Here is a 17342-nt window from a genome sequence, read left to right as displayed (position 1 = left end):
TTGGAGCCCATGACAAGAGAACGGTTGTAAGACAAAGACTTGACAGACTCTAGTATTTAATGCCTGGGAGGACAGGGCTGAGTGTGCAGAAGAAAGTGAAGCATGAAAGGGACAATTGAGAGAGTGGACAAGTCAAAGGAGGGGAGGATGTCCATGGGATTTACTAGCAAGGCCATACATTGTTGACCTGTCTTGGTGTAGGGAAGCATGTAGAAGCCAGGCAGAAGTGGGGTGGAGAGTGAAGCAGCAAGACTGCAGAGCCCCATCAAGAAGTGTGGTGTGAAGGGAAGGCTTCAGATAGACAATATGTGCTGGGGAAAAAATGGAATGTGCTGCAAATTCCCTTGTGGATCCCTTCAAGGGTGGACAGCTGCTCTGGCAAGTATAGCGCACCTGACCCAGGAGCCTTTGGAATAGGTGGGTAGGTACATAGGTAAGGATATTCAAGGAGCAATACCAGGTTTAGCAAATCTGACTTGTTTCCTTTTTTGTTTTCTTTTGCAGTCAACTTTGACCATTTTCAGATTCTGCGGGCCATTGGTAAAGGGAGTTTTGGAAAGGTAAGAATATAAATGTCTAGACCACTGGGCTTAAGTGTGTGTGTATATTTGTGTGTCTGTGTGTTGGTTGCTGGGCACTGGGAATGTTCTGTTTGGCAGTAAGATTTCGACTTGACAAATTTGAAATGTGAAAGGAAGTCTGAATAGTTTCCTTTGGATCTGGTCTAATTTTTTTCTGAAAATTAAATTACCACAACAGCCCTGGTTTAGGTGAATTACAGTGGTAATTATTTCAAGATTGCCAATGCCATTTGTTCCTTTGAGAATTTAAATGAGGAAAGTTGAAAAAAGCCCATAAACATCACAGAGGCAGCTCTTTCCAGCAACATAGACATTTGTTGTTTTGGAAAGTTCATATTTGTGATCTTTGACTAGTTTTTTTGAAAGGGTATAGAAGACTAGGAGAAGATGGCAGGAGTTTTTAGAAAACAAAAATGCTCCCCCAATCAAGCCCCAGTCTGTTCCCACATACTCAGAAACTTTTTTGGCAATAATTGCTTTGAGTACCTTTTGAATGCCAGATATTCTGTTATGTTTTTTCATAGCTGTTGTTATTTCCATTTTACAGATGGAAAGGCTTAGATGTAAAACGTAGTCTCTGTAACTCAGAAAGATGGAGCAGGTTACCCTTGGCCACATAGGCAGGAAGTATCAAAACTGGGATTTGAACTGAAGGCTGACCAGGGACCTCCTGTTTCAGCAACCCACACTCTTGATTAGACTATTTAAAACTCATAGAGCTAAACTGAGGCATGTGACCTAAGAGGTTAGATAGACCCAGACAACTTCCCTCCCTCCTTCCCTACTTCTATTAATCCAATCCATGCATACTAATTGAATGCAAACCCTGTACCAGGCACTATTTTAGACTCTCTTGATCAGTAGTAACCAAAACAGACCCAAGTGTCTTTTCTCCTAGGGCTTACATTTAAAAAAATGAGAGAGATGAGAAACAGATAATCGTATACCTTTATGGTACATTAGATAATGATAAGTACGTTAAAATACAGTAAGGTAAGGGGAATACGGAGTTATAGGAGAGCAGCAGGGAGAAGTTGCTGTTTTGTAGAGCTGGGCTATCATTAGGGTGGCCACTAACCACATGTGGATATTTAAATTTAAATTAATTAACATTAAGTAAAATGATAACAATTCAGTTCGCAGCACACTAACTGCATTTTAAATGCTCAGTAGCCACGTGTAGCCAGTGGTTACTGTATTGGAAGCTCAGGTTATAGAGCATTTCCATGTCATAGACGGTTCTGCAGGACAGTGCTCTCATATAGGATGTCAGGGACATCCTTGATAATAAGATGACATGTGAGCAGAGCCCTGAAGGAAGTGAAGGAGGAAGACAGGCAAGTTCCAGGCAGAGGGAACCTCAAGTGCACATTCCATGGAAGGGAGTGTGCTCTGTGTCTTTGAGGGGTTTCCAGGCAATGGGAGTGGTACAAGGTAAGGTCAGTGAAGTTGGCAAGGCCCAGGTCTTAGAGGACTTCATCCATGTGGTAAAGGCTTTGGTCATTTCACGGAGTGAGAAGAGAAGGTTTGGGGGGTTCTGGGGGAGGAGTTGCATGATCTGTTTGTAGAAGTTCATAGAAGTTCACTTTGGCTGCCTTGTGGAGAATAGCCTGGGAGTGGCCACAGCAGCAGCAGGGAGCCCTGTGGGGAGAGGAGGTGGTGGCCTGGGGCATGTGGCGGTGCTGGGGGTGGTGAGAAAGAGTCAGATTTTGGATATATTTTGAAAGTGTCACCAAATCAAGTGGTCAATAGGTAGGGGGTCTCTGCAGTAGCTCAGAGGCTATCTGATGTCATCACAGGTCTGGACACTTTTCTTCCACGCCCTCCACCTTCCTCAGTGGGATGAGATTTTCTCCTCAGGTTTCCTGTCTAATGGTTTAGAGGTTGCCGAGTTCTGTGTATCACATCTTCACACAACTGCTCCTCACTTGTGCGACTTTGTTAGAGAAGGACTTCCCTCCTGGAAACCTCCCAGCCAACCCTTGTTTCGTTGGCTGTAATTGGTCACATGACCACCGCTTGCTACTGAGGGAAGCATCTTTCATTTTCAGCCTGTAGCTGGGAGACGAGCCCTTCCAGTAGAGAAGGGCAGGAGGATAGTTTGGGTGGGCACAGAAAAGTGCCCTTGGGGATGTCTGATATACTAACTCTCCTTGTGCCCGCTGCTTGGGGAGCAAAGTTGAGTAAGATGTGGTCCCGACTGACCAGAAACTCATCGTTTGGTGGGGTAGACAGTTGTATGGACCAGTATGTTCAATGGTCAACTCTACTCCTGGGAAAAATCTCTTCTTCCATGGGGAGTATTTTCTGATGATTTCTGCTTCTCTTTTGCTTATGTGGACCTTCTTACAGAAGCCTTTCTAAACATGACACATTTGGGATTAATTCACTAACCAGAATGGTATTGAGTTGTGCTGACTTCTGCAACTTTCATTTGTCTTTTCCGCACAATCCGGACTTCACTGTAGGCACACAGAGGCACCACAGAGCTTCCTGCCTTTTCAGAATCTCATTCCTGAGTTCCTCTACGTGCACATTTAACAGTGTTGGTCATTCATGTTGTCAAGTGAATTGGGTCACTGGATGATTTAACAGACATTCACTGGGCCACCGAAGGGGCCATGTGCTGCATTAGACTCTGTTTTCCTGGTAAGACTTGGAACTTGCTGAGGGCAGAAATCTTGTTTAAAAATCAGACATAAAAAACAGTAAATTATGATACAGTATATGATGGTTAATTTTATGTATCAGCTTGGCTAGGCCATGGTGCCCAGATGTTTGCTCAAACCTTGCTCTAGATGTCACTGCGAAGGTATTTTTTTTAGATGAGATTAACATTTAAATTAGTAGACTTTAAGTAAAGAAGTTGACTCTCCACAATGTGGATGGCCCTCATCCAACCAGTTGAAGACCTTAGGAGAGAAAGGCTGACTTCCCTTGATGAAGGAGGAATTCTGCCTCCTGGTGGCCTTCGGACGGGAGTTGCAATGTCAGCTTTTTTCTGAATTTCCAGCCTGCCAGCATGCCCTGTAAAAGTCAGAAGTCAGATTTGCAAGCCCCTGCAACTGTGTGAACCAGTTCTTTAAAATAAATCTGTCTTTGTCTGTCTGTCCATCCATATTCTGTTGATTCTGTATTCTGGAGAACCCTGACTGACACATGGCACCATAGTGGGACAAGAGCATGTGCAGGCTCCAGCTCAGGTAGGGAGAAGGAGGATTCTAGAAAGAGCCAAAGAGAAAAGAGTTCACAGGTACAGCAAACTGTTTCATGCGAGTTTAAACCTCTTGTCTACTTGGTGCTTTTGACGCTCTGCAAATGATTATTCAGAAATCGTGTTGTATATCTGACAGGTGTCCCTTTGGATCCTGGTGAGCTTCCCATGCCTGCTTTTATTCTGGAGCCCATGCATCACACCAGCCCCTCACTTCCTCCTTCTCACACTTCCTCATGGGTCAGGAAGGGAGGATGTTCAGTTCTCCAGGCCTGGATTGTATGGTGAAGAGTTGAAGTTTCCCTTGTATGGTGAGAGGAGCCACGTAGTCCTGCAGACTGATAAACCAATCTCAGGACCAGTTCACAGACACACCTCACAGCCCTTCTTCCTGCCTCCACTATGTTCCCATAGGCACTTGCTCCCAGCCTGCTCTCCTGTCTGCTTGGCACTCACACTATCCCTGAGAATTACCTGCCTCCGGCCAGGCACAGTGGCTCACGCCTGTAATCCCAGCACTTTGGGAGGCTGAGGTGGGCGGATCACGAGGTCAGGAGATCGAGACCGTCCTGGCTATCATGGTGAAACCCTGTCTCTATTAAAAATACAAAAAAAAAAAAAAAAATTAGCCGGGTGTGGTGGGGGGCGGGGGCGCCTGTATTCCCAGCTACTCGGGAGGTTGAGGCAGGAGAATGGTGTGAACCCAGGAGGTGGAGCTTGCAGTGAGCCGAGATCACACCACTGCACTCCATGCTGGGCAACAGAGTGAGACTCTGTCTCAAAAAAAAAAAAAAAAAAGCCCTGCCTCCAAACTGGTCAGCATGAGGACCTGGACTCTAGGTCTCCTATTTCCTTTCTTACCTGCACTTCCTAAGTGGAAGGAAGTGCCAGGCAAAGTCAGGACCAAGCTCCCAGAATCCCTAGAACTCCAGGGCCCTGAGGCTGCCCGGTGGTCCCTGCTGCCCTCCCAAAGGGGGACCCAGGTGCTCCCACTGCCTTCTTGTTCTCCAGAAGGTGGATCTTAGCAAAGCTTCCCCTTCTGTCTGACCTTCCATCATTCATGCTGGCTTCTTCCTCCATTAGCACCCGTCTAAAAATGTGTCTCCAGTGAATAACTTGTATTTTGAATGTCCACTCCAGCCTCCACCAGCCAGGATGTTGTGATGTCAATGACATTTTCCCTCTTGAAGCAAGTTCGCCATCTGTACCTCCACCTACTCCCTTGACCCGGCTGGAATTAGGCCTCTACTTTAGAGTGGTTTCCAGAGGAGTGATCGGTTAGTCAGTGTTTATAAGGAGTAGCTCATTCTTACATAATATCTTGGGCAGACACAAATTTCCCTTGGGATGGTTACCACCACTGGGAAGTCAGCTCAGCAAGTGTTTATGAGAGTGCAAGGCAGTGTGGCATAGCACAGGGAGCAGGCAGTTTGAAAACTAGACAAACAAGGATTCAAATGCCATTCATGCACGCACTTTGAGCCTCTGTGTCTTCACGTGTAAAATAGGCATATTGGTGTCTTCTATATAGGGCTGTTGTGAGAGGTTAATGAGATGGTATAGTAGAATGCCTAGCACAGAATCCAACCTGATATTCAATAAATATTGATTCTCTTGTTGCTTAAGGCTCTTTTTCCCCTACGCAGCAGCGAGTGAGGAAGGGAGACTAACTGAATGTGCTTTTTGGCTGTTTGTGGCGTGAAGAGTTCTTGCTTGGAGGGGCACTTGTCTGGACACAAATATGGTACTGGGACAGGCAGAGCTGTTGTGTATATTTAAGTTCCCAGAATATCTCACCATGTGACATATGTCACTGCTGATAAATGGTGGGATAAGGCCTAATAAGACTCATGATCTTGCATGATACTCATTCTTCTTAGAAACTCTACAGCTCTGGGCTTAGTATTGACATTGTCTTTGTATTTTCTCTAAGTCTGTGTCTTTTCTGGCTGTTGGAAGTTTGTGTGGAGTTGATATAAAATCAGGCAACTTAGGTTCATGTGTTAATTCACTCATTCACTCATCCGTCCATCCATCCATCCATCCATCCATCCATCCAACATATGGAGGACCAATTTGCTCTGGGCCCTATTCTAGGTACTGAGGTTACAAAAATGAACCAGATGTGATGCCTGCCTTTGAAGATCTCTCAGATACATGCAGGAGGCAGAGAAATAAACAGTTAACTATAGTCCACTCTGAAAAGCATGGTAGGGGAGGAACGCTAATGGTTTATGGGTGTACAGGGATGGAGTGGAGGATGCCTAATTCAAACTTCAAAAGCTGTGTTGCCCTTGCTGTCAAGGGCAGGATTGACTGGATACCCGTATGATTTTTTCCCATCATTTTAGTATGAAAATGTGCAAACCCACAGTGAAGGTGAAAGAATTTTACAGTAAGCACCAATGTCTTCCACCTACATTCCCAATTAACATTCTACCAAACTTATTTTATGAAATACCTATCCTTCTACCCACACATCAATCCATCTTATTTTTTGATGCATTTAATAGTAAATTGCAAATATTTGTACACTTCGCCTTAAATATTTCAGCATATTTACCTATAGTTTTTCTTTTGTTGTAAAATGTACATACAACAGAATGCACACATCTTAAACTTACATTTGTTGACTTTTGAGAAATGCATGCATCTGAGTAACCTAAACCCATACCAAAATATAGAATATCACCTCCAAAAGTCCCCTCTTGACCCTTTACAGTCAAAACCTATCCCAAACTCAGCTACTCCATCCATTACAGATTAGAGTTGCCTGTTTTAAAATTTAGTATAAAATGGGATCATACAATATATAGTCTTTTGTTTAAAGCTTCATAATGTTTTACATTTTATATAATTTTTTTCAGCATGTTTTTGAGATTCATTTGTGTTGCTTTGTATCAGTATTTTGCCCTTATTGAGGAATAGTATTCAATTCCATTAATATATCACAGTTGATTAATCCATTTTCATCATAATAGACTGCAGGACTGTTTCCAGTTTTGACTATTTTGCAAAAAATTACTATGAAAATTTGTATAGAAATCTTTTTGTGGACATATGATTTTATTTCTTTGGGGTAAATGTCTAGGATTGGAATTTCTGGGACATAGGATAGATGTGTATTTAATTTTATACAAAAATGCCAAAAGATTTTCCAATGTGTCTGTACCATTTTATTCTGCTACAAAGAGTTCCATTGTTTCATATCCTTGCCAACATATGATACTATCAATATTTTAACTTTAGCTATTCTGATGAGTGTTTTGTAGTATCTCAATGTGATTTTAACTTACATTTCCCTGATGACTTATGACAATAAGCATTTTTTCATATGCTTAATGGCCAATTATATATCTTAATGGCCAATTACAGAAATTTTTTAAAGTACCTGTTCAAAACTTTTTGCTATTTTTTAAAAAATGGGTTGTCTTATTATTTAATTGCCGGATACATATCTGGATGCCAGTCTTCTGTCACATATGAGACTATTTTCAACAAGACTGTTTACCTATTAATTTTATTAGTGGTGTGTTTTGATACGTGAAGGTTTTCCATTTTGATAAAATCTAATTTGTGGAGTGTTTTTGCTTTTAGGGTCATTGTTTTATGCAATTTATATAAGAAAACCTGGCTCACCAAAACATATTCAATTCACAAAGATATTTTTCTATGTTTACTTTCTAAAAGTTTTATAGTTTTAGCTTATAAATTTAATTCTATAATTCATTTTGATTTGTTTTTTTATGTGGTGTGAGGTAGGATCAAGGTTTTTTTTTTTTTTTTTTTTTTTTTTTCTTTTTTTTCCCCCTAGTGTGGACGTCAATTTCTTGAAAAAGATTTCTTTTGTTTATTGGATTGTGTACTAGGATTCTCTAGAGGGACAGAACTAATAGGATATATGTATATATGAAGGGGAGTTTATTAAGGAGAATTGCATCCCATGATCACAAGGTGAAGCCCCATGATAGGCCATCTGAAAGTTAAGGAGCAAGGAAGACAATAGTGGCTCAGTTCAAGTCCCAAAACCTCAAAACTAGGGAAAATGACAATGCAGCCTTCAGTCTGTGACTGAAAGCCTGGGAGCCCCTGGCAAACCACTGGTGTAAGTCCAAGAATCCAAAAACCGAAGAATTTGAAGTCTGATGTTGTAGGACAGAAAGCATATCCAGCACAGGAGGAAGATGAAGGCTGGAAGACTCAGCAAGTCAGTTTCTTGCACCTTCTTCTGCCTGCTTTTTCTAGCTGAACTGGCAGCCGATTGGATGGTGCCCACCCATGCTGCAGGTGGGTCTTCCTGAGGGGGGTCTTCCTCTCCCAGTCCACTGACTCAAATGTCGGTCTCTTATGGCAACACCCTCACAGACATACCCAGATACATCCAGAACCAATACTTTGCATCCTTCAATCCAATCAAGTTGACATTTAATATTAACCATCACAGATAGCTTTGGGTTTCATATGAAAAAATTAGATGATTTGTATGTCTTCTTCTGTACTCTCAATTTTGTTCATTTGACCTACTTGTTGATCTTTATGCAAGTACTAGCCTGTCTTAATTACTGCAGGTTTCTGGTGTGTCTTAAAATCAAGTAGTATAAGTCCTCCACATTTATTCTTTTTCAAGATTGTTTTGGATATTCTAGATCATTGATTTTCATACAAATTTGGGAGTTGCTTATCAATTCTACAAAAAAACTGTGGAATTAAATTGGTACATTAAATCTGTATATCAATTTGGAAATACTTATATCTTAAGAGTAGGGAGTCTTCTAATCCATGGACATGGTATATCTCTTTATTTCTATTTATCTCTATTTTTAATAGGTATTTAAAATTCTATTTTAGTGATGTTTTGTCATTTTTAGGGTAGAGGTTTTGCCCTTTTTTGCACTAGTGTTTTTCCCAAATAGTTCGTGAAGATTTTGGGGGGGGACAGGGGGCAGACACTATTGTAATGAAATTGTTTTTAATTGTTTACTACTAGATGGAAAAATACAATAAAATTTTTGTATCTTAATCTCATGCCCTGAGACCTTGCTAATTAAATAATTAGTTGTGATAGTTGTTTTACAGTGCTTTGGAGATTTTCTATGTCAACAAGCATTCCATTTGGTAATAAAAGAAGGTTTACATATTTTCCCCTTTATTTATGCTTTTTAAATCTTTATTGCAGTAGCTAAAACCTTCAGTACAATATTGAGGAGAAGTGATGGGAGCAAGCATCATTGTTTTGTTCTTAATTTTAGGGCAAAAAGTGTTCAGTCTTTCACCATTAAGAACATGTTTATTTCTAAGTTTTTCAGAGATGCTCTTTATCAAATTGAGCAACTCTTTTTAGTTGTAGTTTTCTGGAAGCGTTTATCATGTCTTGTTGTTGAATTCTATCAAATACTTTTTCTACATTGATTGAAATGAGCATATTTTTTTCTCCATATTTTGTTATTATGCTAAATTACATTGATTGATTTCCAAATTTTAAACCAACTATATATTACTGAGATAAATCCTACTTGAATATGATACCTTATTCTTTTTATGTATTGTTGAATTTGATTTGCTAGTATCTTATTAGAGAATTTTACATCTACGTTCATAAGGAATATTAGTCTGCTTTTTTTTGTAATATCTTCATCAAATTTGTCTTCAGGGTTATAGTAGTCTCTAAGATGAGTTCAGTCATTTTCCTTTTCTATTTTCTGAAAGCACTTGTGTAAAGTTGGTGTTACTTCTTTAAATGTTTGGTAGGATTTACAAATGAAATTATCTGGGTATATAGAGTTTTCTTTCTAGTAAGGCTTTTGACTACAAAATTACCTTCTTTAGTAGATATAAGGCACTCAGATGTTGTGTTTTTTCATATCTAACTTTTGGTAAGTTATATTTTTCAAGAAATTAATTTTCTCTATGTTGGCAAATTTGTTGGCACAAAGTAATTCATGATGTTCTCATAGAATCTTAATTGTTGTAGTGTCTGTGGTTGTAACTCCTTTCATTTCTGATATTAGCAGTTTGCCTTCTTCCTCTTATTTTCTTGTTCAGTTTATAATCTTAACTCTTCAAGATAGAACCTTAGGTAATTGATTTTAGACATTTTATTCTAATATAAGCATTTTAAGCTATAAATTTTCCTCTAAGGACTGCTTTAGTTACACCCCCAAATTTGATATATTGTATTTTGATTATTATTTAGTTAATATTTTCTAATTCCCCTTGTGATTGCTTCTTTGACCCATGAATTATTTAGTTATGTGTTGTTTAACTTCCAAATATTTGGTCTTCCTCGAAGCTTTTTATTGTTACTGGTTCTAATATTTTTCACTGTGGTCCAAGAACATACTCTACAATTTCAATTCATTTATATTAATTGAGACTCATTTTATGCCCAGCTTATGATCTACCTTCGTAAACACACTATGCCCACTTGAAAAGAATGTGTATTTAAAAGTTGTTAGGTGTAAGATTCAGTAGATATTAATCCAGTCAAAGTGGTTAATATTATTCAGAGCTTCCATGTCATTGCTGATTTTTAAAATCTAGTTTTATTAATTTCTGGATGGTTATGTGAAATATCCAACTAAGGTTGTGGAATTATTTCTTCTTCTTTTAATTCTGTCAATGTTTGCTTATTATACTTTGAGATATGTTGTTAGAGGCATACATATTTATGATTATTTCCTTATGATGAATTGTCCCTATTATTATAAAATATCCTTCTCTTTTTCTTCTGGTACTCTTTATTTTGAAACTTATTTTGAGATCAGAGTACCCATTCTAATCTACTTATGATTACTACTATGATCACTACTTATGCTTATTGAGTTCAGATATTTTTCTTCTTTATTTTCTTGAAATGCTTGTGTAAAGTTGGTGTTACTTTTTAAAATGTTTGTTAGGATTTACAAATGAATTTATGTAGCCATTCTAACCTACTTATGCTTACTGTTTCCATGACATATATTTTTCTCTGCATTTATTTTCATTCTTTGTTTTTATATTTAACACTAATTTCTTGAGGATAGCGTATAGTTAGGTCTTGCTTTTAAAAAAAAAATCTGGCCGGGCGTGGTGGCTCAAGCCTGTAATCCCAGCACTTTGGGAGGCCGAGACGGGTGGATCACGAGGTCAGGAGATCGAGACCATCCTGGCTAACACGGTGAAACCCCGTCTCTACTAAAAATACAAAAAACTAGCCAGGTGAGGTGGCGGGCGCCTGTAGTCCCAGCTACTTGGGAGGCTGAGGCAGGAGAATGGCATGAACCCGGGAGGCGGAACTTGCAGTGAGCTGAGATCTGGCCACTGCGCTCCAGCCTGGGTGACAGAGCAAGACTCCATCTCAAAAAAAAAAAAAAAAAAAAATCCTTTCTGTGCTTTTTAATTGTATTGTGTAACTCATGCACAGTTCCTGTAATAATTGATACGGTTTGACTTAGGCCTATTGTTGTTTTATTTGCTTTCTTCTTACCTCTTCTTTTTTTCTTGTCCCTGTTTCTTCTTTGCTGTATTGTGGATTAGTTGAATATTTAAAACTATCTTTTAATTTATCTAATGACTTTAAGTGTACATTCCAGTATTATGTTTTTAAAATGTTTCTCTAAAGGATTATACTGTACATTCTTGATTTATTTCACAGTCTGTTGAGGGTTAATATTTTATAGTTTACATAAAATGTGAAAACCTTACAACTGTAGAGGCCCATCTACCACCCTGTCTGCCCTTATAGTATAGGTGTCAAATGTATTGCAGCTTCTTAAATTCTAAGTCTCTAATACAATGTTATAGTTTTTGCTTTAAAAATATATATGTATAATTAAATAGAAATAACTAGAATATATTGTTATTAGGTATAAGATTTTGCTTTTAAAAATTAGGAGGAAAATAGTTTTTGATATTTATCCATATTTTTAAGGAAAATCTAAGTTTCTCTCTGGTATCATTTCCATTCAGCCTGAGGAATTTCCTTTAGTATTTTATGTGGGACGTGTCTCCTCTTCATCTATTCTCTTTATTTCACCTTCTTTTTCTTATTATTATTATACTTTAAATTCTAGGGTACATGTGCACAATATGCAGGTTTGTTACATAGATATACATGTGCCATGTTGGTGTGCTGCACCCATTAACTTCTTTCTTGAAGAATGTTTCTACTGGATACAGATTTTTAGGTTGACAGGTGTTTTTCCTTCCATTACTTGAAAGATTTTGCGTCATTGTCATCTAACTTTCACAATTTCTAATGAGAAGTCATCGACGTTTGAATTGTTACTGTCCAGTATGTAATGTGTCACTTTTGTCTCCCTCCTTTCAAAAAGTCCCTTAAAATTTGACTTTTAGAAGTTTACGTATGATACGCATAGGTGGAAACTCTTGACTTAAAAAATAGTTTTTCTTGCTTTGTTTAGATTTCCTATCTTTTCCTTTATTTCAGTCATATTGCCCTTTATATCATGTAGCATAGTCATAGCAACTGCTTTATTGTCCTTTTGCTAATTACAACATCTGGGTCATCTTAAGATTCGCCTCCATTGATTATCTGTTCTGTTGAGAATGGGTCACATTTTCCTGGTTCTATATGTCAAGTAGTTTTGTCTTACATCCTGGATATTGTGAGTGTTATTTGGTAGAAACTTTGAATTCTATCGTATTTTTTGAAAACATATTTTTAACAAGCAGTTAACTTGGTTGGACTTACATCGCACATAAATCTCAGACCATTTTTTTTTTTACTTAACTGAACTGCTTTCAGCTTGTTCTATGTCTGTAATCTTTAGGAGTCAGCAGTAGATTTGGTCTGAGGTTATTTACCACATTTGAGGCTCCTCTTGGATTTCTCCTCTTGGATCCTCTCGGATTTCTCAGAAAGAGTTGTGGCCCAGTGAAGTTAGGAGGTTTGCCCATAATCTCATGAACAGTGGCTGAACTTAAACAACAGCAAGAAAAACAAAAATATTTTAGAGTAGTGTCTCATCTTAATGTGGAGAATTCATGGCTTCAGGACAATGGAGGCATTCCTTTTCAATCCACGACCCAGTTAACATCGCAAAGAGGCATACCACTTTTCCCCCATGTCATTGAGAGTTTTGTTCCTGAACCTTTTGTACTCCTTCATGACATACGACCAAATCTGTTAGCGTGTGGCCTCAAGATTTTCAAACTGACTGTAGCCTGTCATCATCCCTTGAAAATGGAATGGATCTTTTGAGAAATGTAAGCTTTCTAGAAGGTCTATTTCTCAGTTGCTTTTGGGTGGTAGCAATTTCTTGATGACACACACATTCATATAGAATGTCCACAGATGTCCAGTATTCAGCATGAGGTTAGCCTACTTTAAGGGAATAAAGCATAGCTTGTTCTGATCAAAATGCTCCATAATCCCTGCCTTTCATAATAAATGCAGGTGAAGTCTACATGACTATCATTCAAGTTAAGGTGGAGGGGGCTGGCATAAGATGAAGAAAGCCATCCTCCTCATATTGAATGAATATTTTGGCTTTGCCGTCTGCCTTTGGCAGTTTTGATATCTGGCATTTATTAAGAGTTTTCCAGAAAGACATTTCATTGTTAAACTATGACAGTAGCCTTGGTTATCAGGAAAGAACACGTGAATTCACAGAAATCTCATTTTACTGTCATGCTGGGAGAAGTTGTGCCTCCCAGTATAGCACCAAAGTAAACAACTGCTGGCAATCCATTGATTTTTAGCAATAATTTACTCACATTTTAAATAACCATTTTATGACTAAATTCTGGGACAGTTGAGGCACTCCAGATTAATTTGTGTATAACCAGTGGAAATGGTTTAGATTTTGGAGTCAGGCCAATGCTGATATGTGTTAGTGGTGGGTACCTAGGAAAGCAGATTAACTTCTCTGCAGCTTAGTGTTCTCATCTCTGAAATGGAAAGGGAATGGAGTGGCTGTTTTTGACTCTCCAGCATGCTTCTGGATCCCTTTTTCTTATTATAATAACATTCCTTCCCTTTGGAGAACACCCGCTGTCCATGTCACTGTGGTCCCCCATTCACGTTGACTGTGTGATGTGCCTGTGCCAGCCACATGGACCATATTCAGCCAGACATAGTGCCTGGTCCAAGGTGTGGCCGTGTGATCCAAGCCCAACCGTTCAGAAACCTTCTGTGGCATCAGAGGTGAAAAACTTGCTCTCAGTTATCATGTGCTGTAAGAAAACAGGTCTGCATTTTTTTTGGTCATTGTCCTTAGCAGTTGGTGAAGATGAAGGTTTATCTGTAGAAGAAAAGAATGAAGCTTAAAGCAAACAGAAACAGATATACGAGGTGGGTGAAGAGATGGCGTTGTTGGTGAGGGTTGGGATTAAGGTGAGGCAAGTAAGTTAAACATGTACCTTGCTTTCTTAAATTTTGCAAACGCAGGCTTGGCACTTGCTTCCTTAAATTTTGCACCCTGGGTACATCACTGGCCTCACCCTGGTCCTGGCTCTGCTGATGACTGTCCTCACCTGGATTCCTCCAGAAGTTGATTTTGAGAGAAAGAATTTAGTGCAAGCTGTTTACTCGAAGATGATCCCAGGAAACATTTGTGAGAGAGTAGTGAGACAGGGAAAGGAAGGCAGTCAATAAGGGTTTTTGATCAAGCCACTCACCCCGGTGGGCTTCTGGAGCTTACTTTCATGGAGGATGTCAGGAGACAGTGCAGAGTGTGTGTCTGGTGGCTGCAGATGAGAAGCTAATGCATGGATGCACAATTTTCATTCAGTGACGGTGGAGGGCTGCCCGTGCAGCATTGCCTCTCCTGCACCTTTGGCTTGCTCTTTGTGGGTCATTGCAGGTGTCACAGTAAGCCTGAGGTGTGTGGATGTGATAAGAGGGACCTGGGTGGACACAGCAGCGCTGCCACCTTCTCATTTTCCTGTTCTCATGAGTTACCCACTGTCCTTACCAGCTACAGGAACTAATATCCTTTTCCACTCAAGTGAGATCATGTTGGGCTTCCAGTGTTTGCCACCTAAAGAGTCCTGATTAATCAGGGACTAATAATGATGGTCCTGGCAACTGGAGACCCATTGTCTCCCTCATCCCACTAATTGCCCAGTATGCTGGATGTTGTTATCCTCGTTTTACAGATGATGAATCCGAGGCCTGGAGAGGACCCCTCCGCCACGCACAACCCATTTTATTTTCACATGTCCCTCTCAGATACAGAAGTGATATTGAAACTGGTTTCTATCACAGGCACATCTGCTGGAAACCAGTGGGGTCAGGAGTAAAACATCCATCAGTGTCCAATGGCAGACATTTGGTTTTGGATGCAACAGGGCATAGAGGAAAGGGTACAGGCCTCCAGATGGGGGAGGTCTGGCTCTGGGTCAGAGCATGCTTCTTGCAGTCGTGGAAACTTGGACCATGTGGCTCCTGCAACCCTCCCTTTTGTCTTCTGAGGAAAAGTAGTGATTATAATGGACTTTAGGTTCTTATGTGAGAATAAGGGGGCAAGCAATGTTCAGCCCTCAGCATGGTACCTGGTGTGTGGATGGCCTTTTTCTTTTCTTTTTGTTTGTTTTTGTTTTTTTAATTTGGTAAAATTCAACCTTCCTTGATGAAAAAAAAAAAAAAAGCTCTAAGGAAAACAGGGCCTAGAAGGAACTCTCTCAACCTGATAAAAAACATTTACCAAAAACATACAAAAACATTTTATATAATGCTGAAAGATTAAATGCTTTTCCAAAGTAGAAACAAGGCAAAGATATGACTCTTGCCACACTTATACACATCAACAAATGTCCTAGCTATTACAATAAGAAAATAAATAAAATCATACAGATTTACTATGAATAAACAGAACTGTCTCTATTCACAGACTCATGTTTTTTCTACCTGAAAAACATCAAAGAAACTACAAAATGTCTACTAGAATGAAAATATGAGTATAGCAAGCTTGAAGAATACAAAGTCAATATACAAAACTATGTTTATGCTTTGGAATATTAAGATAGCAATTCTCTACAAACTTATATGCTTACAGATTTGATTTTGATTCTGTAATCAAAGTCACAGAAGATTTTTTATAGTTATCGATAATAGATTCTAAAATTTCTATTGAAAGTAAAGGACCTAGAAGAGCTAAAACAATTTTGTAAAACAAGATCAAAGTTGTAGAGGTATATTACCCAATATCAAGATTTACTGTGAACCTACAATGATTGAGACAGTATGTTATTGATTAAAGAGTAAGCACAAATAATAATGGAATTTGAGAGTCCTACTAATCTATGGCTGGGTGGCCTTTTTCAAATGCCTTCCATATCTTCTTTTATTATTATTTTTTTGTGACCGAGTTTTGCTCTTGTTGCCCAGGCTAGAGTGCAATGGCACAATCTTGGCTCACTGCCACCTCTACCTCCCTGGTTCAAGCGATTCTGCTGCCTCAGCCTCCCAAGTAGCTGAGATTACAGGCATGCGCCACCAGGCCCAGTTAATTTTGTATTTTTAGTAGAGGTGGGGTTTCACCATGTTGGTCAGGCTGGTCTCAAACTCCTGACCTTAGGTGATCCACCAGCCTCGGCCTCCCAAAGTGCTGGGATTACAGGCATGAGCCACCGTGCCTGGCTGCCTTCCATGTCTTCTTGAAGCCAGCATGGCTAGGATTTTACTTGGCCTGTGGGTTCCAGAAGGATCTGGGTATCCACATGGAGGAACATTCCAGGGAGAAGACCTGAGACTGAGGCCCATCCTGTGTCTGGTTCTCCTAGTGTTATCCTCACTATCTCTCCCACACAGCAATGCCAGGCATGGCTTCCAGGCTGCTGATCTGCCATCCCCATGTGACTGAGATTCCCAAGGGGCTGGGTGGGACCTGGTCATGCCCATCCACACTTGGTGCCCAACATGCAGTAAAGGCTCAGTAAGTTCTGGCTTAGGGAGTGCTCGGGTGAGAGAGAGAGAGAAGAGGACAGCAAGTCTCGGTCTAGACAGCAGCCAGTGATGTGTGCAAATCGTGAATTAGCTTGCCTGGTTGCTGCCTCCCTCCCACTCAGGATATGCTCCAGTCCCTCCATGCCAGCCCACGAGGTCATGCAGTCTGGCTTGTGCCTGTTTTTCTGACTCTGCTTTCTATCCCCTCTGTCTTCCTGCTCATTCTGCTCCAGCCCTTCAAGTCTCTTGACCATACTGGAGTTATTTCCAACTCAGAACCTTCACACTTGCTCTTCTCTCTACGTCAGTCACCTTTCCCCCAGGTCTTTGCAAGGCTCACTTATAGCATACAGGGCTCTGCTCAGATGTCCACTCTGCCGCGCCTTCCCAGAATGCCCACCCTCTTCGTCTCCACCTCAGCCTTCCATGTTTCCTTGCCCTTCTCTTCCCCTTTTCTTTATAGTACCTATAACTACCTGTGATTCTGTTATGTGTTTATTCAGATGTCCTCTTGGTTATGGGTCTCATGCACCAGAACATAAGCTCTTTGGGGGCAGCAATGTTTCCTCTTGTTCCCTGTTTTATCCCCAGTTCCTGGTAAGCAGTATATCTGCACGCGCGCACACACACACACACTCACATATATGTACATATACAC

General features: G+C 40.0%; 1 protein-coding gene across 1 annotated transcript in view; it reads left to right on the top strand.

Moving 5' to 3' along the window:
* Positions 1–506: 506 nt before the first annotated feature.
* The window catches only part of STK32B (serine/threonine kinase 32B), a 332155-nt gene continuing 315319 nt past the window's right edge, over positions 507–17342 (top strand). Inside the window, exon 1 of the mRNA XM_010370057.2 lies at positions 507–560. The gene's annotated coding sequence lies outside the window, so the exon portion shown is untranslated. The remainder of the gene's footprint in view (positions 561–17342) is intronic.

This window comes from Rhinopithecus roxellana, chromosome 2 (assembly GCF_007565055.1).
Source record: "Rhinopithecus roxellana isolate Shanxi Qingling chromosome 2, ASM756505v1, whole genome shotgun sequence".
Taxonomy (NCBI): domain Eukaryota; kingdom Metazoa; phylum Chordata; class Mammalia; order Primates; family Cercopithecidae; genus Rhinopithecus; species Rhinopithecus roxellana.
Note: the sequence above shows the minus strand (reverse complement) of the source record. Positions and strands in the feature narration are given on the sequence as shown.